This window comes from Bidens hawaiensis, unplaced genomic scaffold, assembly GCF_021521415.1.
Source record: "Bidens hawaiensis isolate Kalapana, Puna unplaced genomic scaffold, B.hawaiensis_p1.1 tig00019558_1, whole genome shotgun sequence".
NCBI lineage: Eukaryota > Viridiplantae > Streptophyta > Magnoliopsida > Asterales > Asteraceae > Bidens > Bidens hawaiensis.
The window spans coordinates 244,950-272,251 of NW_027492971.1; the positions used below are offsets into that span (position 1 = coordinate 244,950).

Here is a 27,302-nt window from a genome sequence, read left to right on the forward strand (position 1 = left end):
CAGTTAAGTATTTAAAAATCAAAAATCAATATAATTATTATTCTAAGGTAGGTCTTGTCTAGGGTTAGTGATCTTTAGCGTTCTGACGTGTCCACGTGTTCGATACTCGGACTTCCTAAGTCTATACTACTTGCGATCGGTACACTTGCCGGTTGTGTGTGGTTTTAGGATTTTCGTTTTAATATTAAAGCTTAGTTGTGAGGTTCATATTTATAGGGTTATTAGACACACATCATTGTTTTGTAACTTATAATTAATATTATACCATTATAACAGTTAGTACATTTAATAATTTAAACCTGTAATCTTAACAAATATAACAGCTGGCTCAACTGGTTAACTCTTGTGGCTTGGATCGGAGAGACTCGGGTTCGAAACCCGGGTCAAGATATATTTTTTTGTAATCCATTTTAATTAACTATATAGTCATTATTTAATTATTAGGTTATTTAACAATCATAATAAATCTATACAAACCTTTTTAAATTAAATAAAAATTTTGTAAATTAAATATAACATATATCTCACCGCTACACACTTAAAAACTAAATTTTCGTTTTGGAGAACCGTAATTAAAAATCCTTCGTTAATACTAAATATAAACTTTAATTCATTTAAAAACCTTTTGTTAAAATCATTGCTTATAATTTCGATTCATAAACCTTAACTCAAGTATTTCGAATGTTCAAGCCTTGTATCTTTGTCATTTAAAATAATTATATCGCAACAAAAACCGAAATCCCGTTAAAACATAAATAATAATATTATTATCAAAGAATAGAGAATGATATAAAATGTTCGCTACAAGTCTTACAATAAATACAATCCCGTACGATTATCGATTAAGTCTTGTTTTTACCTAAAATAGTTATTGCGGATCGCTCGTTTCGGGCTTTCGTGACGCGTTCAATTGTTTGCCATCTTCAACGCTCTCGAGTTTTCCTTTTTACCTCAATTACTAAAGTGAGTTTTTCACCACCCCTTTTTAATGTTTTAATGTTTTAGGGTAGCATATGTATCCTTATAAAGATTCAAGTATTATTTCTTCTATTACAAAACTACAATTCGTAAATGGACTTGTGTGTTACTTGTATTACTTGCACGATTGGGAAGACTTTAAGTATGATCATACACCCCCCTTTGCACTCCGGTCCATTTGTATCGAGTGGAAAAAGGGCCTCATTATCCAAGTACGTTGGTTGTTACCAATAGGAAAGGACCTTACTTGCGCGATTATCCAATTACGTTGGTTGTACCAACTGGAAATGACTTACTTGCTCGATTATCCCATGTCTATGAATTATATGGTTTTTATGTACGTATTAAAACTGTGGAAACTCACCAGCTATATTTATAGCTGACCATATTTTATACATATGTTACATGTACCGTGATTAGAGGTTGAAGTATTAAAGACACTTAGATTACTTAGGGTATTTCAATAAAAGAACTATTGTTATGGTTATGTTTTGGTTGAACTTGTATAGTTACTTTCGAACTTGTGTTACTTGGCTTATTAAATGAATTAATGTTATTATGGTAACTTAATAGTGCCACGTGTGTTTGAGCAATCTGTACGTCACACTCGGGCGTTTCCGCTTAAGCCGGGGTCTTACAACGTCATAATACATTTAAATATATTAAAATTGTAAAATGAACTTTGTTAAATACTACAACTAATTAAAATCTTAAAGCATTGTAATTTAAAGTTTACAATGTGCATGCAAACGTTGAGGTCATTAATATTGCTAGTAAATACTTAGTTGAAATTGTAGGTTTTTAAAAATACATATACTATGTATGGATCTAGTTAATTTTATTATCACAATGAATCCCGACTATCAACAAAGTTTAGTTCCATTATTATAACATTGATTTAAACGCCTTAATAATCAGATGATCTTGAGATCTTGATCAATGACACATTATTATAATATTCTTCTCTAAAATAGTTCAATATTTTTTATTAATTAATTTACAAATAAGAAATAATTTTTGAAATGTTTTCAATTATTCAATGTAATGCTATTATTCTGTTAAATATATACACAATTTCAAGTTTTCAGTTTTGTCAAATGTCAATATTCATTTTCTAAAATTAAAACCATATTCAAATGTTTAGCTTTGGATGTAATTAAAATCATTTGATAATTTCATTATTTGACTTTACGTTTAAAATAAAGATTTGAACTTTCCTAATTATATGGTATAATTAAATGACATTCCATTTACCAAATTTAACAAAAGTATATATATACCAAATTTTAAACCGAACGGTTGTTAAAAGATCCCAAGAACCAAATTTTTGGTTTGGTCTAAGCCCATACCGACCCACACACATGATATTATTAAGCATAACACCTGAAAGATCCGACAAAGTCTTCAATCCCTTGGCTCGCATACGAAGCTCCTCTTTTTTCACAGTATGATCATGAAGAACCTGACACAGAAAAATATAATAAATACAAGTACTGTATAATATAAACAAAAAGGAAGAAAATTGAATACAACCATTTGACAGACACGGGAAATCGTGGCTTCAATATATGCCATATTAAGCTTCCAAAGGGAGTCCATCATTAACTTCTTGTGTGACTCCATATATTTTTCAAGTTGCTCTCCTGTGTACTTCCCTTCTGCACTCAATTGTCGTTTCATGTCCTCTTAAAGCTGAATTAAAGTAATCGCGCCTAAAAACATAGAAAGTAACACAACAATGACAAATATTAAAAGGGATAGGCTTGTAAGTGAACACAAACAGAGCATGACCGTGATCGTTTGTTTAACAACGGAATAAACGACCAACCATGAACAATTATATGAATAAGGTTTTCTTGATCGTGTTTATAAACAAACGATTCACAAACTAAAGGAAAAAAACATAACTGAAGATTGATGAATGAACATAACTGAGCTAAAACCAATTGAAGTGAATTGCAACCCGTAACCTGCACCAAGGAAAATATAGCTGAATAATAAAAAGAGAAAGAAAAAAAATGTTATTTGTAGAATATATAGAACACCTTTCTTGAAATCTTTGCACCAACTTGTTGTCTTTATAGGTCAGCAAGAATGTTGTCTCAAGAACAAAGGAAAAAAGAACCAAGGTCTTCATCATATCATAGCATTAAATAGTCAGTTGACCGCATCAACCGTATGTCTTGCTATGCCTTAAATGAAGTCTATAAAGACATGCATATAAGTTATAATCAATTCGTTTCCAACACTTCAAATATAAATCAAATAAACTTAAAAAGGTACTCAAAACGCAAAAAAAATCTCTTTTAATTTCCTTATGAATTTTGGCATACAAGTGAAACCATGTGGCAATAAACACAGGTTTTGTGAAGTCAGCAGTAGCTTGACGGGTAGTAGGCAACAATGCTATAAACCGTTCTACGTATTCGTTATCAAATCACATTTAGCAATGTGATGTTCTCATATTAATTGCACCCAAGATTAATAAATAGTTAAAACACTTACAATTTACATAAATCAAATTAGATACCAAGACCATAAGAAATGAACTTACAATGATAAGCCAATGAATATGCTTCTGCAACAAAATTTGATCAGCTGATGAACCTTGAAAGATGGTTGAAGGTTTTCTACCTATAAAGAAAACCAAAATTACATTGTACTTTTTAAGGAACCATGCAGTAATAATCTGCTTAAAAACAAAATGTGCAAGTGCATATTTTGTACATAAACATAACCTTTTAGAAAATTGCAGAAACCGTGCATTATCTACAACCTGAATATGCATTTGCAAAATCATTTGCTGTATAAACACCTGTGCGCCTCAACACACAGTGTATAAAAACTCTTAACTAATGAAAAATTATAACACATCTATTAAAAAAATTTTGAAAACATACTCAATACAAACTTGCATATTATATAATATACTACATGTGTACATGCTTGCTCTTTTTGAAAGCAGTTGAGATCGCAGTATCGATCAGTTCATTGAAGATACCAAATAACAAATGGAAGCCGAATCCCCTCTTAAAGCCTAAATTCTTATCAGTAATTCCGAATCTAAATTGAAAACAGAGATGCGGTATCGATCAGTGTTGGAGATGCGGCCCTGCATCTAAATTGAAAAAAAAAATAACCGAATTGAAAACAAAATTCCGTAATTCCGAATTGAAAAAAATAACAGAGATGCGGCGATAGAATGAACCGAATTGAAACAAAAATAAACCCTAATAACCAACATTAACTAAGAGGCGGCGATAGATAGAAGTTTAGGGTTTAGGATAGCCTGAGTGTGAAGCATACCTTTAATTGAAGATGAAGACAAAATCAATTCAATGGAGAGATTTAGATCGATTAGGGTTTAGGATAGCCTGAGTGTGAAGCGATAGTCTGATGTCAAGCGGCATAGTTCTGTAAAAAAGAAAAATAGAAAAGGCATAAAAATAATTATTCTCCTATAATTGCTCTCAACAAAGATTAGAAGAATGGGTGAATATGAGATTGACACGTAAGCATTTGCATTTTCTTTTATTAAAAGTTTTAGATTATTATTATTATTATTATTATTATTATTATTATTATAAAATCTTCAACCAAAGAATTTAATATTAAAGAGTTATCAAACAAGTAGGGATGGAAAATGGTATTTACGAAGGTGTTTCTGTCGGTTTTTGGTTTCGATTTATGTTACTGCCTACTACTTTATGACGAGTTATCAAGTACTCTCTATCCTTAAAGCAATTTCGCCGCTTTGGTCATTCAACTTGGGTACCACGGGCTTTGACGAATTGCCTCCCAAAATACACTAAAGCAACGTGTGGAGGATTGTTAAACGTCTCTTGTATAGAAGAGATATAAACCTGGACGAACTAGTGACTGCATCAAGGATTTCATGTATATTTTATTATACAAACTTAATGTAATATGATAATAGCAATCATCATACATGGGCTTTAAGTCATCACATATTGTAGTGACAATTTTTATTTTATTATAAATATTTTATCTGTACTATAGATCATATCATAATCATAATATATATATATATGGGAGGGATATTTTGAGAACCATGTTGAGTTTTAAGAACTTAAAAACTCAATTCTTAGCCACACATTTTATTAAATGGATTGGATTGTGTGGTTGAGATTAAATCTGACTAAAAAGTCAAAGTAGGAGAGAGAATAAAGTTGTAAGTGATTACACTAATTTTTACGTCCGTTACACATGTGTAATAGGTCGACTCGGCGCGTAAAATTCTGTAATTTTTTTACGTGTATGTAACTTACATATATTACGCATGTGTAAAAAAATTCGAAAAAAAAATCGTTACACTGAGTTCTTCCGAGTTCTTAAAACTTAAAGGGGTTCTCATTTGAAATCTCCCATATATATATATATATATATAGGGTTAGATTAAAAGAAAAACCCATTTGAGTTGTGAAATATCTAGAAACTCATTCTCAACCACATGTTTTTAATTAAAGATTAAATATTGTGGTCCACAATTAAAGTTAATAAAAAATATTAACATTAATATAACTTTGTCTCTCTCTTAAAAACATATAAAAAAATTTGTAAAAAAATAGCAAAACAATTATTTTTTAATGTTTCGATGTTTTGTATTAAATGTTACAACATATATTACATGTAACAAAAAAAAACGATGTTACATAGGGTTTTCGCGGGTTTTCACAACTCAAGTGGGTTTTCATTCTATACTTTGCATATATATATACACACACACTAGTACTTTACTCATTCGGTGAACAGAAATATTAATACAGGATGTGATGGCTACATATATTTGCAATGCTTTGATGTTCGTCATTCACTTCACAAATCTCGTTTCTCCACACTGTCCTTTTCTCTCTTCATCAAATCTTCGATTACCCTATTTAACCTTTCTTTATCTCTTTCTCTTTCTTTTTCTTTCACAAATTCCTTGATGACTCCGTTCAATCTTTCTTTATCTTCTTCCTTTGAGTAAAGTATTAAAATCATCCATGAGGTTTAGTCATTTTTGCAACTTCAATACAAATAGTTTATTTTGTGCAATTGAACAATTGAAGTTTCCCATTTTTTATCATTTACGTCCAAATTGCTAACTTCATTAAATTGAACTGTATCGTCAAGACAGGGTGGATCCGTCTTTTGTCTTTTCTCTTCCTTCTTCTGCTCTAACACTTGCACTCCTTTCTTCTTCTAACACCTGCAACCACAAACCAAAAGCCGACCATGGCCACCCCCTAAACCCGCCTCAGCAGCCACCATCTACAGATTTGAGCAACAACACCAAGCGCCACCACTTCCTCCGGCACTCAGATTTCGCTGCTGGAGAACGCCTTCCTCGCAATCGCCACCAGATCGCAAATGTATGATTTGATTCTGGAAAACATTTACCTGTTATGATCGAGGCTAGCTTCGAGTTAATAGAAAATTCCTAATTTGCGTTTTCTAATTTGGGGTTTCTTCTTTTCGGGGCTACCATTGAAGCAGCTCAGATCTGCGTATTTTCCGGCAACACGTCTTTTGTTTGATTCTCCGGCGTAGCCGCTCAGATTTGTTAGCCGACCCTTCCTGCTTCATATCCAACCCGGACGAAGGTTTTATGAGTAAATTAGAGCCAATCCATGAGCAGATTCAAAGTGATGGGTGAGACCCATTTGTGTGTGGAAGGAGAGGGTGTAGTTTTGCTACATATCAAACCTTGACTGTGGGTGACGGCAATGGTCGTCGAAAAATCGAGTGGACGCGGTGGTGGTTGTCTGCAAAAAAAGTGCGTTGGAAGGATAGGGGTGATGGCCCAATCTTATCAAAGTTTTATATAATAATAATAATAATAATAATAATATATTGTTTTAATTTCCTTTTTCAAATAAATATATAAAAAGACCGTCTTACCCCTCATTTAACGTTATAAAACTGACGAAGTTAGTTACTAGGACGTAAATGACAATAAATGGAAAACCTCAATAGTCTAGTTGCACAAAATGAACTAGTTGAACCAAAGTCACAAAAATGAACAAATGCCAAGGACGATTTTAGCATTTTACTCTCTTCCTTTTCATTCACTAACTTAACTCCTCTTTTATATATAATATATATAAAAGATATTTATAGTAGATTTTGGTATATACATGGTAGAATTGTTGTCAAAATACTTGGGAAAAAAAAACTCATGTTACTTGCAGTTAATTTATAGTATGTATTTAGACATTAAAAATATATAAATATAAAAAAAAAGAATAAAAATTGCAAATCTATAGATTATCACTAAAAAAACATATAAACATACCTCAAGATCTTGTCTCCCATATACACATGTCGTACTGCTACAAAGCATGGAATACCTCGGGATCTTATCTCCCACGTACACACGTGAATTTCCATTCGGGCGTGTTCCAAATCTTAAACCATTTTTTTCCCATGAATTTTGTAGGGCTAACATTCAATATTGTTATTAGGATTGTGTATGCTTTTCGGTTTGTTTTTAGTCGGTGTATTACGTACTTAGTACGTTTATTATGTAAACTTTGGAAAAATAAGGACCCTATAAAAGAGCCACTTTACCCATTTCTCCAAACAACTCATTTTCACACAACTCTTTGAAAATAAAGTTTTTTTCTCCAACCTCTCCATTTTCTCTCTTTTATATAAATAAAACTAAGATCCGAGATTCAAATGTTATTGGTGATTTCCGCTAACCAACAACATGGATTGGTCCGAGTAAAGTTGTGAGATCCATCAAGAGGACCTACAAGTGGTATCAGAGCTTTCAGTCCAAACAATCCAAAATTTCTGAAAAAATGTCCAAGTGTAAAGAAATCGTATCGCATGGCAAAAAAATCGCATCGCCCTCACTCTAGCCCTCGCCCTCTCCGGTATGATCAAGAGGCAAATTTGCATGTCAAAGGATTGTTAAATATGTTGTATGATACACGACTTTTTAAGCTAAGCTAGCATAATAACAAAAGTAACCGAAAACTTAACTTTCAAATTACTGAATATTAATTGGTGCAACATTTCATGCATGTGCATGGAGTCATAGAGATGGCCTTTTATTCTTAAAACTTAAAACATACAACTTTAAAGCAAACAAAATGAGAAATAAGTGGCACAGAGTTTATTCCCACGCGCAGACCGGCTTTAAGTGTTGCGCCACTCTCCTCAGTAATTGCAGCCATCACCGTAAACTCTGGCCACGAGTCGGAGTGCGATTTTCTTATGAATTGCAGTCCCTGCTGTTTTCGAATTATCAATGTCTTTGGTCCCTTCAGGCAATTCCCAATCAAACGAGTAAACAAGGTTCGAAAGTGCCAACTCCAGTGTAGCAGCTCCCAACAACAACCCTGGACAACCTCTCCGACCAGCCCCAAATGGGATCAACTCAAAATCCGTCCCTTTATAGTCTACACTACTATGCATGAACCTCTCTGGCTCGAATTCTTCAGGTCGTTCCCAGCATTTGGGGTCTCGCCCTACTGCCCATGCGTTCACTAACACAAGAGTCTTCTTCGGTATCTCGTATCTTTCTAAAACGCATCGTTCTCTAGATTCACGATGGATTAAAAGTGGTAAGACTGGGTATAGTCTAAGTGCTTCTTTAACTACTGCTTTTAGATAGTCAAGCTTATATAGATCATCTTCATCCACTTTCCCTTTATTTCCCACTGTTTCCCTCACTTCTTGTTGAAGTTTCTTCAAAGTACTGGGGTTTTTCATGAGCAAAGTCATTGCCCATGTAATTGAGGAAGCACTTGTTTCAGTCCCCCCTAACAAGATATTCTGCATGCATAAAGAAAGAAGCAGTCATATACAACTGTGGATATTAATCCGAATTTAGGAATGGAAGTGAAATGCTCACCATGAGTACACCTTTTTATTCAAAGGAATTGGAATTAAAATCCCATGACATGACGTGTTCGTTTCATAAGAATTGGAATCTTAATTTCATTTTGGTTTGTTCGGTTGTTAAGGAATTGGAATTGGAACTCAATTCCTTTAATTCCTTTAAATAAAGGGATTCAAAATTCTTCCAAAATATGGAGGATTTCAAGTGAATACGTTGAAATCTTTTCTCGAGTTTTTTATTTAACGACAACAACGAATAAAACATTTTAGTTTTTTTACTTTTTTTGTTTTCGATTTATATTTTGCGTTATGAATTTTTTATTATTATTTTTGAATATTTTTTGAGGGGTTTTTAATCTTAATAGAAAGCCCTTAAAAAATTCAAAAAAAATAGTTAAAAAAATCATAACACTAAATGTAAATAAAAAACTAAAAAACTAAAAAAAACTAAAATGTTTCCGCTGTTATCCTCGTTAAAAAAAAACGGTTCCAATTCATTTGTCAAACGAACACATCAATAATGGAATTAGATTTTAATTCCTTCAAATTCCAATTCCTATAGAATGTTTAGATTCCAAATCCAATTCCTTTCAATTCTAAATCCTATGCAAATTCCAATTCCATTGCATTCTGTGAAACGAACGCACCCTTAGTTTCAACTTTTTTTTAGGAAATGCAATTATGTATTTTGGTAATCCTGTGTTCATGTTTGGTGCACTTTGCACAAAATTGTGATATTGATGCATTGTCTATTACCGTTAAACAATGCATTGCCTACACAATATTAACCCCCAAAACCATCCTATAACGGCTCTAAAACCAGCATTAAAAGCATCACTTATGCATCCATACGTATTAGAAATGACCAATAGAATGCTTTTAAGAACATAGATTCATTGCCCAAGATGTACGTTATCAACCAAAACTCTAGAGGTATACATTTGATATGTGCCTTTTAGGTACTAATATTTACTTATTGATTGTTAGTAAGATGCATTGATATAATTATAAAATATATTGCTTTTATTAAGCAAGATGAAAACGAGTTAAAATGACACATTAAAAAATTCAAACTCTACTACGCTTTTATGCATTAGCATGTGTAACCTTAACCAAGTCAAATATATTAAAAGGTTATAATAGAATTCTCGTGAGATTTAATCACAGGTAATGAACTTTAATATTATAACTGAGAAAAAATTAATTGACATTAATGTAAGCGTTATTTTCTTTTGACTACAGGTGGACTTTAAAACATGTGGTTTTATAATATAGCTGAATGCAGTTAATTAATTGGACTGATAATCACGTGAGAGCTTCATACAAAAGTTGACAGATTAATAGAAGAATGATATAAAACGAAAAAAGAAAAGGTGGTGGGCTGGTACGTCAAAAGAATCAAATTAACATATAAAACGTGTCGACACAAAGCGAAAAAAAAATCACAAAACAACAGTATTTAGGGAATATATGGTGTCTGTACGCAGCCAAAGTGGACGGCAGCACCTTTTGGAGGGGTCGAGGCACAAGTTTTGAGGGCAGAGTTTTGGAAGGATCGCATACGGCAGTTAGAAAAGGACTGGCAGCACGTTGGCTACTGGGCACAGACATCAAGGCATCATAATTGGGTCGTTTTGTATTTGAGGGGAGACACGAGCAAATAATTTTTTTCTTTTACTAGTTTAGTTTTATTTTTATTTATTTATTTTTAACTATGAATTTTTATAAACAAATAACACAAAAACAAACACCAAGCACACCCACACATGAAGTTAAAGTCACACCAATTTACCCAATCTATCGATCTATATTTAGGCCTATTTTTAAACAAAAAAAACCAAGACCTTAATATCTCATATACTATCTTCAATTTTTACTTCTTTTCCATCAAACACTTTTTCATTTCTCACATTCACAATCCTCCAACAAACAATGATAACGATCCATGAAACGCCTCTTTCTCGACTACTCCGAGCTTACCTATCTTATGTAGATCTAACAAATCCCGAACCGAGAACCCATATATAGGAGGCATATTACACCAATGGCTAATATGATCCCAAACCTGCGTCACGACCAAACAACCCGTGGTAACGTGATCAGCTGTCTCCATCCCTAATTCGCAAAGAGCACATTCTTTAATTGGAACCACTATATTTCTTCTTTCAAGCGCACCTCTTGTTGGGATTCTATTCATCTCGGTCCTTCAAACATGAATGTTACACTTCGCCGGCACCCACTTGCTTCACTTCATAACATAATTATTTCTTGCGTCTGGATTTTTACTATCATCCTCTTGACTGAGCTAACCGAAAACTCTCCTCCCTTATCTCCCAAGTGTCCAGACATCCCTTCCAAATTACTGAAAAAAAATATATATATATATATATAACCTTTTTTCACAAGCATAATAAAAAGCAATGAGATGTGCTATCTCTTCCATTGCCTTCTCTTACCTTTAAGTAATTACTAATAATGCTAACATCATGAGACTTTTAATATGCTAGTATTGTGAATAATAACTTATCATAATTATTTGAACTTCACTAAATGGTAAACTAAGAAGAAGAAGAAGAAGAAGAAGAAGAAGAAGAAGAGTTGCTTGAACCCACTAATGGTAAACCTTTGGGGTTCCTCCATTTTCATTAGGCAGAGGACGTAAGAGTAATTTTGTAAGTGGATAAAGCTTCATCAAGTTGTACCAAACACTTTAAGAACAGATCCAAGTGTTGGCAAATTACTTTTTATGCCCAATTATGAAATGTTTCTTTTGGGCTTGTCATTTAATTATGAAATTACCTTCATTGCCCATCACTTCTTTTTTATATATAATATTGATATTGATATTGATGTGAATATTTATATTGATATTGATATTGATATTGATATAGATTAATAAAGAAATCATAGTTTCCTAGGAAGTGTAAAAATCACTTAAATAAAGCACATTATGTAAATAGGACACTACATGTCCGAACTATAAGCTACTTTGATGCAAAGTCCTAGATCTATTCATGGACTTCTCAAAAAATTATGTATTTCTTATGTCATGTAATATGTATATTAACTTTTAAAGGGTGATGTTAACAAGACCAAATTATCTTCTCATGCATGTACCCGAAAGTTAATGTCGCGTTGGGCCTCCAGAATGGTGACCAACCGTGTTCTTTTTGACCCGATCCATTTTGTGCCCCCCATAACGAAAATTTCTAGATCTGCTGCTGATACTCGTGAAATTCATTTTGGAGCACCGTTTAAATAGACTATAATACAAATAGAATTTAATGCCTTGCATTCATATTAATGAAAGATATGGTAGTTATACTTTATATCTAAACTAGGATTAAGACCCCCCCCCCCCCCCCCCGGCGTTGCAGGGGCATGAAACCGTAATTCCATCAACGAAAGTCCTGGAAGGACGTGAAACCGTAATTCCATCAATGAAAGTCCTAGAAGGTTCACAAGCGCTAGCTCATTGTGGCTGCAACTAAGTTGTCATGCCAAAAAAAAAAATTATAGCAGTTTTTTTTATCATCATCACCTCCAACTCCTTAACCTTCAATTATTTCTAAGCCGTCTCAAGACATCAACGTCTAGGCTTGTAAACGAACCGAACGTTCGGTGAACTATTCGTGAACCGTTCAGCGGGAAGTTCGTTTATGTTTGTTTATTTAATAAACGAGCGAACACGAACAAAATATTTTTGTTCGTTTAATTAAACGAACGAACATGAACATATGTTTCGTTCATTCATTTATGTTCACGAACGTTCGTTTATGTTCGTTTATGTATTAATAGAAAATAATTACTTATTATCTGGATGAGTAATCTAATTAAAGGTTTTTACATTTTTTAATTTGAGTTCATTTAAGTGTTTTCATTTACGTTCGTTTATGCTTGTTTGTGTTAATTTACATTTGTCATCTATGTTCATGTATATTCATTTATTTTTGTTCAGTTATGTTCGTTTTGATTATAAACAAATGAACACAAATGTTCATTTAAAAAAAAAAGAAAATGAATATAAATATTTATTCGAATAAGTGTTCGTATTCGTTTAAAGTTAAATGAGCGAACAAGAACATACCTTGTTTGTGTTTGTTCGATTTGCTTACAAACTTTTATTATTCACATTGATGAATACACCGGTCTCAATTTCTAGGCTCTATTAAATTTTCTTTGTGTTCACTTGTGTTCGTGAACCGTTCGTGAACACATTCATTTCCTTAATGAACGAACACGAACATAAAATCTCGTTCGGTAAGTGTTCGTGAACCGTTCATGAACACATTATTTCCTTAACGAACGAACATGAACAAGGCCTTGTTCGTGTTCGTTCGGTTCGTTTATAGCCCTATGACAACGTACAACTCCAAGTCCAAGTCTCATATCAAATTAGGGTGAAAATCATATTTATGATAATAATTAGGCTTCAACGTACATAAAACTGTTTAAAACTTTCATGCCAATATTTATGCTAAGAATTGGCCTTCAACATCTTTAAAACTTTCATGTCAAATCATGATGCATACTATAAGGCCAAAAAGTTATGACTTGCGATATCAAATTATGAAACCCATTATATATTTATGGTCAAGTTAATGATTTAAGTTGGCTAGAAATCCGGATACGAGACGAGAGCTTTGCACGAGTTTAGCTTCAACGTAGGAGATCTTCTAGAAGGAATATGTTAGGCTATATATATGGCATTTTGTTGTCTTTTATTTGTGTGTTTGTATGGTGTAAACAACCACCCAAGGGGGGCTCACCTTGGGTGGGATCGGTTCCGGTTCGTTAAATGTTATGAATATTTTGTACCGATTACGGAGTCGTTCAACACTATCTATATATTATTTGTTCAATCATTTGTTTCACCGCACCCGTCTCGAGCACTTATCAAGAACAATGCCGTTCGTTGTCGGATCCGGTTTCAGAACCTACAATTGGTATCAGAGCGGGTCGAAACTTATGATTCAACTTTGTTCTTGATATTCGGGTTCTATTTCCGCGATTACCCGAACCGAGACGTTAAAGACCCGTTGAAGTTTGAAAATAAAGTTCGAAGATCTTGAAAATAAAGTGGGAAAAAGCGTGTTTGAAGCTTCTCCTTATAGATCCGGATGTTCGGGATCTACAAGTGCCAGATTCGGGCGTTTCGGGAACCGTTCCGACATAAGCCAAAAATCCGGCGACCCTACGGTCCTTCCCAGCGACGATTCCGAGGTTGAAGATGTAAAAATCAAACTCCGATGTGCGTGAGCGTCGGTTATTTCTGATCGTGGCAACTGTTGGACAAGGATGTGACCGAGGGGTTTGCCGGAAACTGCTAGCGGTAGTGGTTGCGGTTGCGTTTTTCCGGCTGACATGTAGAAGAAAAGAAGAAGATGGTGATGGTCGTTCGATGGTCAACGTTTTCGGGCCAAAGGTAGCTTGCGGCCATTGTTTGCTCGGTGACTCATGATGGTGGTTCACAGTTGAACGGTGGTCTAGAAATGATTGGCGGCTGTGACCGGAATCTGTTTTTCAAGTGGCCGGCGATTGGTTTTCCGGTGGGGTCACATTGGGTGGCGGCTGTCATTATGTGACTCTAGGGTTTGTGTATGTCATCAGTGACACCATTGTACTGGAACAACTTCAATTTTTGAAAAAGTGAAGGCTGGGTGGCTCTTGGGCTCATACACAAGTTGGGCTTTTTGTGTTGGTGGATTAAAACTGATTTCATTTGCAAATTGGGTTGAGTTATTAATTATTGGGTCCATTTAACAATGAAGATTTACTTGGGCTTGATTAATTTGTCTGGGCCTTTTATAGAAATGGACCAGAATGGTGTTTAGGCCAGTTTTTTTGTTTGGGCCGGCTACATTAATGTTATAACCAGATTTTTGGGCCGGTTTTGAGGGGCATTTCTTGAGATTGATAATAGAAATAAGTGTTCGGGTGACCAAAATGAAGAAAGTCAAATTTGTTCGGGTTTCGTCTTGTTTTATCGCGTTCAAAGCTTGTTATTTCTAAGGCGTTGGAGAAGTTGGATCCGAAAGGTGAACTTCAAACGAAATAATAAGTTTTGTTCATTTGATCGATGAAGCCGGTAATTCAAGATTGATTTGTGGAAATTCGAGCTCATCTCATGCCTATATACAAGCGAGAACTACTTCAACATTAAATATTGGTGGGTCAAACCTTGAGGGGGTGAATTGAAACAAAGAGGCTTCAATTTATCGGGTGACTTGTGAAGATGCGTGACACGGTGAGACAAAGTTTTGAAATCACAAGTCAATGGGGTGATTGTAAGGCCAAAAAGTTGTGACTTGTTGATGTGTTGTAAAACACACGTATTTTTCGCACCTTTTATCTACGTAATATATTATATTTTATGTGTTTTTACTCGTTTTAGATAGGTTTTACATACATTTATTAATCTTGTAGGTTTTGGGTGAAAGAAAGAAGAAAACTGGGACTTTTTGAGCATTCTACGAGCCTTTTACGCATACAAGTTCAAAACAAAGCTCAAGGCCCGACCCGTATGCATCATGGAGGCCCAAGAACATATTATATAAAAAAAATAAAACCCTAATCAGCAAAAGAGAGCTGCTGGACGGAATCAACAGCAGCACAACAGCAGCACAACAGCTGCTGATCGGAATTTCCAGCAAGAAAAAAGAAAGAAAAAGCTTTTGTGTGCTAGGGTTTAGAGCTTGTGGCGACTAGGGAAGGAAGAAGACACAAGAACCAAGCCTCGGGATCATTCACCATTGATTTTTACAGCAAAAGAGCAGCCCGGAAACACCCAATATCCTTACATCTTTTTCATTGTTCATACACTTTTAGTTTCTTGCTTAATTGTTGAATTGTTTTGCAATTACTTGAGAGATTAAATTGTTTATGATTAGGATTGATTATTGGACAATTGTTAAGATGATTGGTATGAGTTTTATGGTGTTTTTATTGAGAGTTTACTGCTGTCCAAAAATTATGCTCGGCTAATCTTGTTAGTTCTACCTAGGAATGATGATTCTTGTTAGGTTTTGATAGGTTTTATGGATTTTTTGATTGATAGACTTGAATTGTTATTGTAAAGTTTGATTTAGGCATGAAATAGGTTGTGTTTAAGGGCTGGAAATTTTGGTGATTTATTGCATAAACCCCGTGTGTTGATTAATTAGTTTTGTATTGATTGATCGGTGCATTGTTTGATTCTAGACTTTGTGTTTAGGGTTTGTTTGCGGTAGGTACCACCGTAGGGTTTTGTTGCATGATTTATTGGATTAAGTACAGCGGTTAGACACCTTCTTTGAGACCGAGAGGTGATAGGAAGTAGGGTCGTCTCATTGCCTTTGCATGCTAGAATAGGGATTGCGCGAGAGCGAGTTCGTTTCTTGTCAGGTTTAGGTGTTTTGAGCGACTAGTTGATCTATTTTGGTTTAAGTTGAATTGTTCCTCTATCCTTGGTTGTGTAGTATTCATTACCATTAGAGTCGAGTGTTGGTGAGACCGAGAGGTGATCCTTCATTAGAACACGTTAGTAATTATTTCCCGGGTTGGTCGTTTTAGCCGATTTTGAGTAGTTAGGCTTGTTGAGTGAGACCGAGAGGTAATCCAGTGAGCCCGAGCGATCCTTAGTCGTGTCATCTTTAGGGACCGGTGTCTTGAAGTCATCCAATCCATTAGCTTGTTAGACCTACAATTTGATTCAGACCTAGGTAGACGTTTTTCTCTCATCCGAAGTTAACACCGTCAGTTTTCCGTTAAGTTTTCTATTTTTGATAACTTTTTTCAGTTAGGCCAGTCAGTCCAGTTAAGTCATTTTATAAAAACAAATTTAAAAATCAAAAATTAATTAATTATTATTTGTAGGTAGGTCATGTCTAGGGTCGTAACCGTTAGCGTCTTTCGTGTCTTCGTGTTCGATACTCGGACTTCCTAGAGTTATATTACTTGCGACCGGTACACTTGCCGGTTGTGTGTGGTTAGGATTTTCGTTTTAATTAAAGCTTCGTTGTGAGGGTTATCCGACGCACATCACTTGCGATATCAAATTACGAAACCCATTATATATTTATGGTCAAGTTAATGATTTAAGTCGGCTAGAAATCCGGATACGAGACGAGAGCTTCGCACGAGTTTAGCTTCACCGGAGGAGAACTTCTAGAAGGAATATGTTAGGCTATATATATGGCATTTTGTTGTCTTTTATTTATGTGTTTGTATGGTGTAAACAACCACCCAAGGGGAGCTCACCTTGGGTGGGATCGGTTCCGGTTCGTTAAATGTTATGAATATTTTGTACCGATTACGGAGTCGTTCAACATTATCTATATATTATTTGTTCGATCGTTTGTTTCACCGCACCCTTCTCGAGCACTTATCAAGAACAATGTCATTCGTTTTCGGATCCGGTTTCAGGACCTACACATACCTTACACGCATCCAGAAGTAGGCCTGTCACTTTTACCCGAAACCCGAAACCCAACCCGAAAAAACCCGAACCTGAACTAACCCGACCCAAAAAACCCGAACTCGGGAAAAGACTAACCCGAAATCGAACCGAAGTAATTCGGGTTGGTTCTCGGGTTTGATTTTTGAGTTTTGGGTCAACCCGAATAAACTTTTAGTTTTGAAATTAAATATGCTTTTAGCTATAACTGGCTTAGTCTTAGCCACTAAAGTTATAAGAATCTGAGCCTAATCGACTATTGTCATTCCAACTATTATGGATCGATTGTTTATGTTAATCTATGTTTTCCGTTTATTACAAATAGCAACCGTAATCGAACAACCAAATCACGTCTGATTGAAGAAGATTAAGGTCCGAGTTAGTTACTTAGTTTTACTCTTCTTTTGAATTGCTTTATGACTTTGTCAAGTAATGTTGGTTTATTATTTGATTATTTGCGTTACGAGCAAAAAAGAATATGTTGTTTTAATTTTAGCATTGAGGTTTTTTAAATTTTTTTGTTTTTTGTTTCATTTTCTAGGATACTCAAAACCCGATTAACCCAACCCAGAAAAACCCGAATCCGAATTACCTGAACCCGAAAAACCCGTGAAAGATTTGGGTTGGGTTTCGGGTTAAGATTTAAAACTTTGAAGCCCGAAGAACTCGACCCGAAAAACCCGAAACCCGAAAAACTAACCCGAACAACACCCCTATCCAGAGAAGATAAAAAGTAAAAAGAAATTTCAAATATGAAAAAGTAAAGAGAAGCAGATTCTTTGAAGTAGGTGGTTGCAGGCGTAGAGGTATCCGATTTCAGTTCTCCACGGCGCCCCCCTAACCAGCCACCACCACCGGGGTGGTGCAACCCGGACAACCGGCCGGGGCGGGCACTTACTTTTCGGGGGCACAAATACACACACACACACACATATATATATATATATATATATATATATATTAAATTTCTTTATAGAATAGGAATAAATCTTAATCCATTTATTATATATTGGGCCCAATTTTTGTGTTACCATAATCCATTTGTGGTATTGAGCCCAAAATAATTTTAAAAAAAGTGATAATAACTAATAAACCAATTAATTGACTTCTTCAAGGATTTTAGAGAAAATAGTTTTCAAAAGCGATAGATGAAGCCGAGAAGATTTCTTTTGAAATGGGTATTGACCCGATATTTACACAAAAACGTGTAATTAAAAGAAAAAATGTAAGACCCCGAATCCCGGGAATCCTACAGTTGGTAATCACATCCACAAATTCACAAAAATTTAAAACCAAACGATTCTTTGTATTTAAAACAAGTTCAGAGTAAATAACAGCGGAAAAGTTTAAGTATTAAAAATCTCAAACACGGGTGCAAGTGTGCAAAAATCAAATGTAAATAAAATATTCGTTTTATTTGAAATCTTCATCTCATTAAAATCGTTTCAGAGTAGTAAACAGCGGAATAGATAACATCAAAATTCCCAAAACCCGGGAAGGTGACCAAAATCAAAATTTAACTACCTATGGTAATAATTTAAAAGAAACATTTTGCGTTATTAATTCTTCGACTAGATGTGCCTTCAACCGTCCGAGTAGTCTCTAGCACGTCCAAGCGGAAATCTCTAATCCTCAACCTGAAAGTCAATCTAACATACACACAAATTTAGCTTAAGCTGAGTGAGTTCAAGTTTTCATAAATAATAATTCATACTTTATTTCAAAGCTATAGTTATAAACAATAGAGAAGGTATAAATAAAATAAATTATATATATAATTCACCAAGTAATACAATCATCGTCGAACACACGTACACGGGCCTCTCCACCACGAGTCAAGACTCGAGTAATATATTTGACCCGGACGCGGTAAGACCTAAGCATGTGACACGAGCCTCTCCACCACGAGTCAAACCCGAGTAATATATTTGACTCGGTCACAGCTTATACATCCGAGCACGAGATACGGGCCTCTCCACCACGGGTACAACCCGAGTAATATATTTGACCTGATCTCGGCTCATACATCCAAGCACGGAGTACGGGCCTCTTCACCACGGGTGCAACCCGAGTAATATATTTAACCCGATCCCGGCTCATACATCCAAGCACGTAATACGGGCCTCTTCACCACGGGTACAACTCGAGTAATATATTTGACCCGATCACGGCTCAACATCCAACGGGCCTCTTCACCACGGGATTTTAAAACCCGAGTAATATATTTGACCCGCCAAAATGATGATCACGTCACACGGGCCTCTTCACCACGGGTACAACCCGAGTAATATATTTGACCCGGCCGTGAATCACCATGCACACACACAACAATAAGCCTACATACATCATTCTTAGTCACGAGAAACTAAATATCATTACACAATCGTAGGCTATAAGGTACACATCCTCATACGTACATACATACCTCCATATATACATACATATATATATTCCTACATAAATATATATATATATATATATATCATCCCATACGGGAACTAAGTAGATAGGTCTACTCATATTCAATTACTACCAAGTCTGCTAACGTCCTCGAGTTTAGACCATCAATAGTGTATGTAACCTTAAGGACACAAGACCATGAACGAGTCTAAAATATCCTAAGGCATATAAAATAATTCAAATATAGCTTTCAAAATGCACCATCACGAGTGAGACCATGTAAAACTATTCAAATCATTGTAACGAGTAAAATCGTTTAAAATTGTATTTCGGTGTGTATGCTAGCCCAAAACGTAAAAGAGTAAAAAGGGCATCATGAACTCACCTGAATCAACCGAACACCTGCAATGAGCTAGGAAATCCCTAAGTGCACAATTACAAGCAAGGGCCTGTAAATTATACACAACGCGTTACTAAACTAGACTGTAAGAACACTCTAGCCTAATGGGCCGTTCAAGCCCAACAACTTGGCCCAAGGCCCAACATTTTGGCCCAAGGCCCAACAACTTGGCCCAAAGCCCAACACTTGGCCAAGGCCCAACAACTTGGCCTAAGGCCCAACGATAATCAAATCGGGTCGAATGCGCGCGAAATAAACCTTAAAACCATTTGTTAAACGAATCAGCCCCGAATGGACCAAATTCCATTTTAAATCTTTTCATTCATCAAGATTTTGTCACCCGAGTTGATAGGGTTGACGGTTCCTTTTTACAACTCTTACTTTAACGTTTAAACGAAAATTCACGCACCGCCGACTTGATTGACGAAGCACTAACCCCATCAGCCCCGTGCATCAAAAATATAATTTTCCCATAGCCCTTAAACTCCCCTAGGGCTGTACAAACTGATTCGGTCGGTCATCCGATCGTTTAACGCATCAAACTCAACAATTGCCAATCCTACACCCGATAAACCCTAATTTTCGAACTAAAATCGATTGACCGACCTAAACACCTCCATTGGCTATGAAATTTTAGTATATTGTAAGTGACATACCTAAGAATATGACGGATTACGAACTTCAATTATAACAGCCCCGAAAGATGCGAGAAAGGGCAGCCACCGGTTAAGCCTAAAACGAACTTATTGATCAAAACGAATATAACATGCAGATTTTAGCATGCAAAGATGTATTTTATTACATAGGAAAACCATGGAATTAAATTATTAAATTTTTACCAGTGTTACATAAATATCTTAACTTTATAAAAATATTTTTATTATATTTTTCTAGTGGACACAAAAATCATAAAAATTCTTCTAACACAGAAAGGTATGTGCAGCTATTTCAGCTGCGCAACAAAATGGTTTTATATTTATAAAATTCATTACCCAGCCAAATTAAACGATTCCAATTGGATTTGGTTCCTAACTCAAAATATGAACTTCCAGAAGTAGAACCAACCAATTTAGACTTGTCGAAAAAAGGTTATGATGTCGGGAAGACAGACCAGAATCCGTCATCCCGCATCAGCTTTGACACTCGATTTTATAAATTCATAAAAACTATTCAAATCTCGTCCAAAAATTACGTATTATACCTTTCTGGAAACTAGACTCAAAGTATAACATCATGGAATCAAGAATCGATCAAAAACAGTGGATTAACATCACGTTACAGACCCTACAATAAACGTATACGAATCTGTCAGCAAGCTGTTGTCATCAAAACTCAATCTTAACGACCAATAAGCGCGTTCATATGATCAATTAAGGTGTAAAAGACATGGGGAATCATAAAACCGACCTTGAATTGAAGTTTTCACGGCTGAAACTTGGCTAGGCAGAAGAAAAACGAGCAGGGGGGGGGGGGTCCAGGTCCGACGGCTGCAAATAGGTTTAGGGTTTGAGTTTTCTTTTGTTTTATGATATAAAATAGTTACATCCAAGTCCCTCCAAATTGAAGTATGTAGCAACTTGGGTGGAAAGTTAAGTGAGAACGTTTACGAGGTTTGCAAGGAGCTCCCGGGAGAATGCCGGGTCAAGCCCGAAAGGCGTACATAACACTACAAGATTAAAACTTTTGTCGGAAATTAACGGGCGTTACAAAAACAAAGTAATGAGTGTTCAAGTAGCCAAGAAGCTTCATTTACTTCTCTAGAGAATTTTATAGTAAGTTATTTTTATATATTATTCATCAAACTATTAATTCTCTTGAGACAAGACTCAAATCAATACAAAAATCATGAGAAATTATTTGGATTTTTGTTTTCACAAAACTTGATGGAAATTGAAGATGAAGATCTTAATGTGACAATCGTCAATTTCAGGTTAACTCCGTTAACTCAACTCCGTCAATTCAAACTTAAAGATCACTGAATCTATAACGCACACCTCATTACATTTAAACTAGGGTTTAAATGACGCTTGACACTTACTACATGTGTAGTCTTTCGGGATTTGCACCGAAACGCAAACGAGTTGACGCAAACGATTGGTGAATAAACGAAAAACGCCAAAACAATAATTATGTGATAATTATGTGTTAGACTTATGTGTTATGTGATAACATTGTTATAAACGTTAACTCAATGTGCTAGAACTAGTTAATTAAGCTAGAAAAGTAACATTTGAAAGTGGAGGGACCTAGATGTAACATGATTGTTATTAAATAATATTAAGCTAAAACCCTAGCCTCTCTTTCTCTCTCAAAACCGATCGGCCAGCCGTCAATCACACACACACATATACACAAGATCTTTCAAGTTTAATCGAAGATTAAGGTGCTAGGAAGGTATAAACAACTATCCTATGTATTTTACATGCTTAATTTTGAGTTTGAATGGGTTAATTATAAACCCTAAAATCTGGAAATTTCATATATTGTGTTCATATGATCTTTGTTTGATTTGATGATGTATTGATGATGATTTGATAACTAGAATTGATATTGTTACATGTTAATTGTTGTGTCTTTGATTTTCAGATCAAATAAAACCCTAACCATGCATGTATGGTGTAATTGATATGCATGGATAGTGGTTATGGTGTCTAGAATGTTATATGAATGAATTGTGGTCTATAGATGGTTAATATGTTGAGTTTTGTTGCAAACAGTTTCTGGACAGATTGTGTTGTTGATGTTCAATTGACTGTATCGGGGTGTAAATGTGAAAATTGGTTGAGATTATGGATACTACAGTAAACTAGGTTGAGTCTAGTTTCTAAAGAATATAAATTTGCAATTTTTGGACGTGTAAAAGTTAACCTTTATGATTTTACAAAAACGTTGTGCAAAGCTGAGTTGTTAGACCTGCTGTTAGGTTGTTTTGTAAATGTTATATCTCATGAACTACGAGACCAATTGGGTTGGTTCCACTTCTGGAAGTTGACTTATTGAGTTAGGAACCTAAACCAAGTGGTCTTGCATTTGTTGGATTTTTCATTTAACGGGAATTTCAAATAAAATTCTGTTGCGCATGAATTTGACTGTTATGAGCTTGCTGTAGTGTTTTGATCATTATAAGAAATCTATGTGGAATAAAAATAAAATAAAATATGTTCTGGAAACCTAACACATGCATGCTTTAGTGATGATTTTTGGTAAATTTATTGTGATGCTATGATCGGTGGGATAGACTAGTTTTTCAAGTAGAATTCTGTCGTTAAGAAACTAGTTGCTGAATTTTGTGAAAGTTGCATGAAACATGGTGATTGCTAATTTATTATCATGTTTTGACCAAATTGCCCTTGTGGGGGATAATTGCTAACTAATTGTCGTATTTTGACCAAAATACCCTTGCGGGGAATAATTGCTAGTTAATTGTTATGTGTTGACCAAATTGCCCTTACGGGAAGTAATTGCTAGTGATGTACATTATGAATACACGACACGTAAATAATTGCTCACACATGTAACGTATCACAAATACACTTGTTAAAGTCACACACGATTCACAAACGAAACACGAAACATGTTGTGTGCATAGGAATTATGTGCCGGGTCTAGAGACTCGATATTAGTTCCGATACTTAGAAAACCTCCTTATTGTTTTAGAACGCTAGAGAGAGTTTTCTGTGACGCGCATCACTTGGTGATTTATTTTGGGAATTCTTCGCAAACAGTGAGTTTCACTTACCCCTTTAAACTGTTTTCAAATGCTTTTCACTTGGGGAGATAACATACTCCGAAAACGCATTTAAGATTTTGTTAATATAGATTATATATCACTTGTAAAGACTAAGTGGCAAACGCAATAACTAAAGTCCTTCATTCACATCGAACCGTTTAATATTGGATAATAGCGAGTCATTGTTGAGTAGTACTACTGGGTTTGACAAACCCCACCCAACGCTAAACTCGACTGGAGGTCGAGTGGGTGTAATCTTGGCTAAACACATACCATGGTCGGGATAGACCTGGTGGCAAGGCAATTGATAAACAGTCAGCTTTGGTGTCGAACACTTAGTAATACTTGTTTTATAGGCTAGCTACCTATAGATATATAATTGACATAACACTATCTGGTAACGCAAAACGCTTAATGCAAAACGCTGAACGCAAAACGCTGAACGCAAGACGCTGAACGCAAACGCTAAACGCTTTATTTTATATAAACTTGTGAACTCACCAACCCCGTGTTGACACTTTTAGTATGTTATTCTCAGGTAGCCGAGGCGGGCGCGCGGTATAGGATCATGCATGGTTTTTAAACATTCTGATATGCAAACATGTTTTTAACTATTATTACTAGAGTTTTAAGTCGTCCTGCGTGACGCAACTTTTGTCTTTTGGTTTTTACGCTTCCGCACTTAATTTCATTTAAACGTTTTTATGGTTTGATTATAACTAATGATTCCGATCCTGTTAGTTCACACCCTCTGACGGTAAAACTCCGTTAGTGGATTTTGAGGGTGTGACAGATTGGTATCAGAGCCATTGGTTATAGCGAACTAGAAGCTGCATGCATACTAGACTATAACCGCGATGACCCATTAGTTATAATGATACGCACTGCATAAGTTTGTGTAGTCTTTGTTATCTTTTCTCTTTACCTCTTTCACTCATACGCGCGCGCATACACGGCTTACCTGTAGGGATGTCGACGCCACCATCATCATCATCATCCGATCAGATGACTCATGCTCATGGGAAGGAGCCGCAGTTACCCACCTCATCGCCACCTCGTGTAGTCCCGGAACTCGAAGCTCCCGCACCGAAGAGGTATCGCTTATCCGGAGGCATGTACGAAAACGAAGTTAGCTGGGATTGGTACCCTAATATGATCAGACGTATGGTCTATCGCGAACAAGTTCCCCCGCTACCCCACCCGAACCATCCTGCTTATCCCAACACCTTACCACCCATAACCGAATCTGTAGAGCGTGTGCTCGTAGCTGTTGTTTCTTGTTTGGAGCGTGATGTTGGTTACATGCGCTATACGAGAGCCAACGTTTCCGGACTGTTAAAAGATGGAACCGAAACTAAGGAGGAAATTTCCCGCATGGCAGCGGCAATGAAGGAAATGCAAGAGGCTAGTGATCAACAGATGAAGATTATGAGAAAGATGCAAGCCGAGATGATAAACTTGCAAGAGCAACTCCAAGTAGCAAGGACCCGAACCGAGATAGCTTTAGAGCGCTGCGATGTCTTACAAATGCAAATTGCTCAGAACGCAGCCGAACCTGAGGTAGAACCTGAGGCAGAGCCTGAAGAGGAACCCGAAGAAGATCCCGAAGAGGAGCCTGAGGAGGATCCCGAGGAAGATCCTGAGGAGGAATCTGAAGAAGAACCGGAGGGAGAACCGGCAGAAGAGGAGGCACACTCAGAGGTGTCCTCAGACGATGACATCTAAGGATGATAACACCTAGATGTCTGGAAGAAACGCTGGACACGGTCGCGGTAACATCAACTTAACCGCAGCAGAACTCCAAACCCTGTTGAATGACCATGCGGCGGCAGCTCTGGACACACATGTTCAGAACCAAGCTGGAGGTCCAATTGGAACGTGTACCTTCAAGAATTACCTTGACTGCAAGCCCAGTACGTTAAGGGCACTGAGGGAGCTATAGGCTTCCTGCGTTGGGCTGAGAAGGCTGAGTCGGCGTTTGAGATGTGTAATTGTCCCCCTGCCAGTAGGGTCAAATGTGACATCTGCCCTGATCCGACCCGACCCAGGTACCCGTTTCTCTGACCCGATCTCTTTCTTTTATTATTTAATATTTATACTTATTTTACTTTTAATAATAATAATATATATTTCCTTCCCGCCTCTTTCTCTCTCTTTCTTTCCGCCGTCCCCTCCCTCTTCCTTCTCTCTTTCCGCCTTCTATTCCCTCTTGTCGCCGTCCCGCCCTTACGCCTTGTTTCCCTCTTTTTCTTCTAACTCTTTGCTTGTCCTTTGGTTCTTCCCGCCTAAGGATGTCTGCAGCTCCACGCGCCAGACTCCTTACATGGAAGCCTGCGTGAAGACATCTTGTTCCTGCGATGCGTGAAGAGAACTCTTCTCGCAGCGCGCTAAGAATGCATGTTCTTCCCGCAATGCGCTAAGAATGTATGTTCTTCCCGCGATGCGCTTAGAATTCTAGTTCTTCACGCAGCACGCTAAGGATTTGTGATTCTTCCCGCAGTGCGCTAAGGATTGTTGTGCCAGCCTTCGCGCTCGCGCACTCAGCCTTCCCGCGCTTAACCCTTGTATCTTCTGTTTATTCTAGCCGTTTGCTTTTGTAATGTCTTTTCTTCTGAGCTGTTGACCTAACCTATCTAATGTCTGAATAGTTACTTTCGGCGCAGCATGCGTACCAACCCCATTGGTTGGTAGAAAAAGTGACTGACATTATCTTTTGAGATCTGCTTTTCCATGCTTTAACCAGTAACTTTATCTGTCCTCTCCCATGCCTTTTTCTGAATCCTGTCAGCCTTTTTCTCTTTTTCCTTGCTGCCATATCTTTTGATATCTTTTGCTTTTGGAATCTTTTGCTTTTTGAGATCTTTTCCTCTTTTCTAGGGATTTGTGTTCCCTAGGGTTTGCCTATTAATAATAGTAGTATTTTCTTAACACTTCACACACTACACTTATTATCTCTTCCTCCCTTTTTGCTCTCTGCCGTTGTCCTCCTGCCGCCCCCCCCCCCTCTCTGCCTCCGTCTTCCTCCTTGTTCTTCCTGCTTTTCCGGTAATATATATTATATATAATAGTTTACTTATTAATTATGCTAACTTATAATCAAGACTTAAAACAAATCATTAAAACAATAATCTTGTTTATAGGTTAACTTGTGCTTGTTTAAAGTTGGTTCTTGCTTTATCTTACACCGCATCGTTTATCAAGTGAGTAATCTCGTACCTAATCCCTTTTTGCTTTTAATGTTTTGGGATGTTCATGTGTTCATACAAACTTAGAGTCTTAAACTTGTTTATGAGCTTTAGTCGCGCAGTATCCCATGTGTTGAGGACGTTTACTTGGCTGTTTATTTGTATGTGTATCATTAACCGCTTTGTTCGGCCTATTCCGCAGTTTTCATGGTACCATTAGATGAACACGGGAGACCTATCTTTTACGGTTTTCTTTGTTTACACTTGCACAGATGTTTTCTCGTTTTTGTGCTCAATTGGGAGCACGGATTGAACTATGAA

General features: G+C 36.2%; 1 protein-coding gene and 1 pseudogene across 1 annotated transcript in view; one reads left to right on the forward strand and one right to left on the reverse strand.

Annotated features, from left to right (window-relative positions):
• The window catches only part of LOC143558578 (H/ACA ribonucleoprotein complex subunit 2-like protein), an 81,697-nt gene that overhangs the window by 24,101 nt on the left and 30,294 nt on the right, over positions 1-27,302 (forward strand). The window lies entirely within an intron of this gene.
• Positions 7,999-11,029, reverse strand: LOC143558592 (cytochrome P450 71A1 pseudogene; annotated as a pseudogene).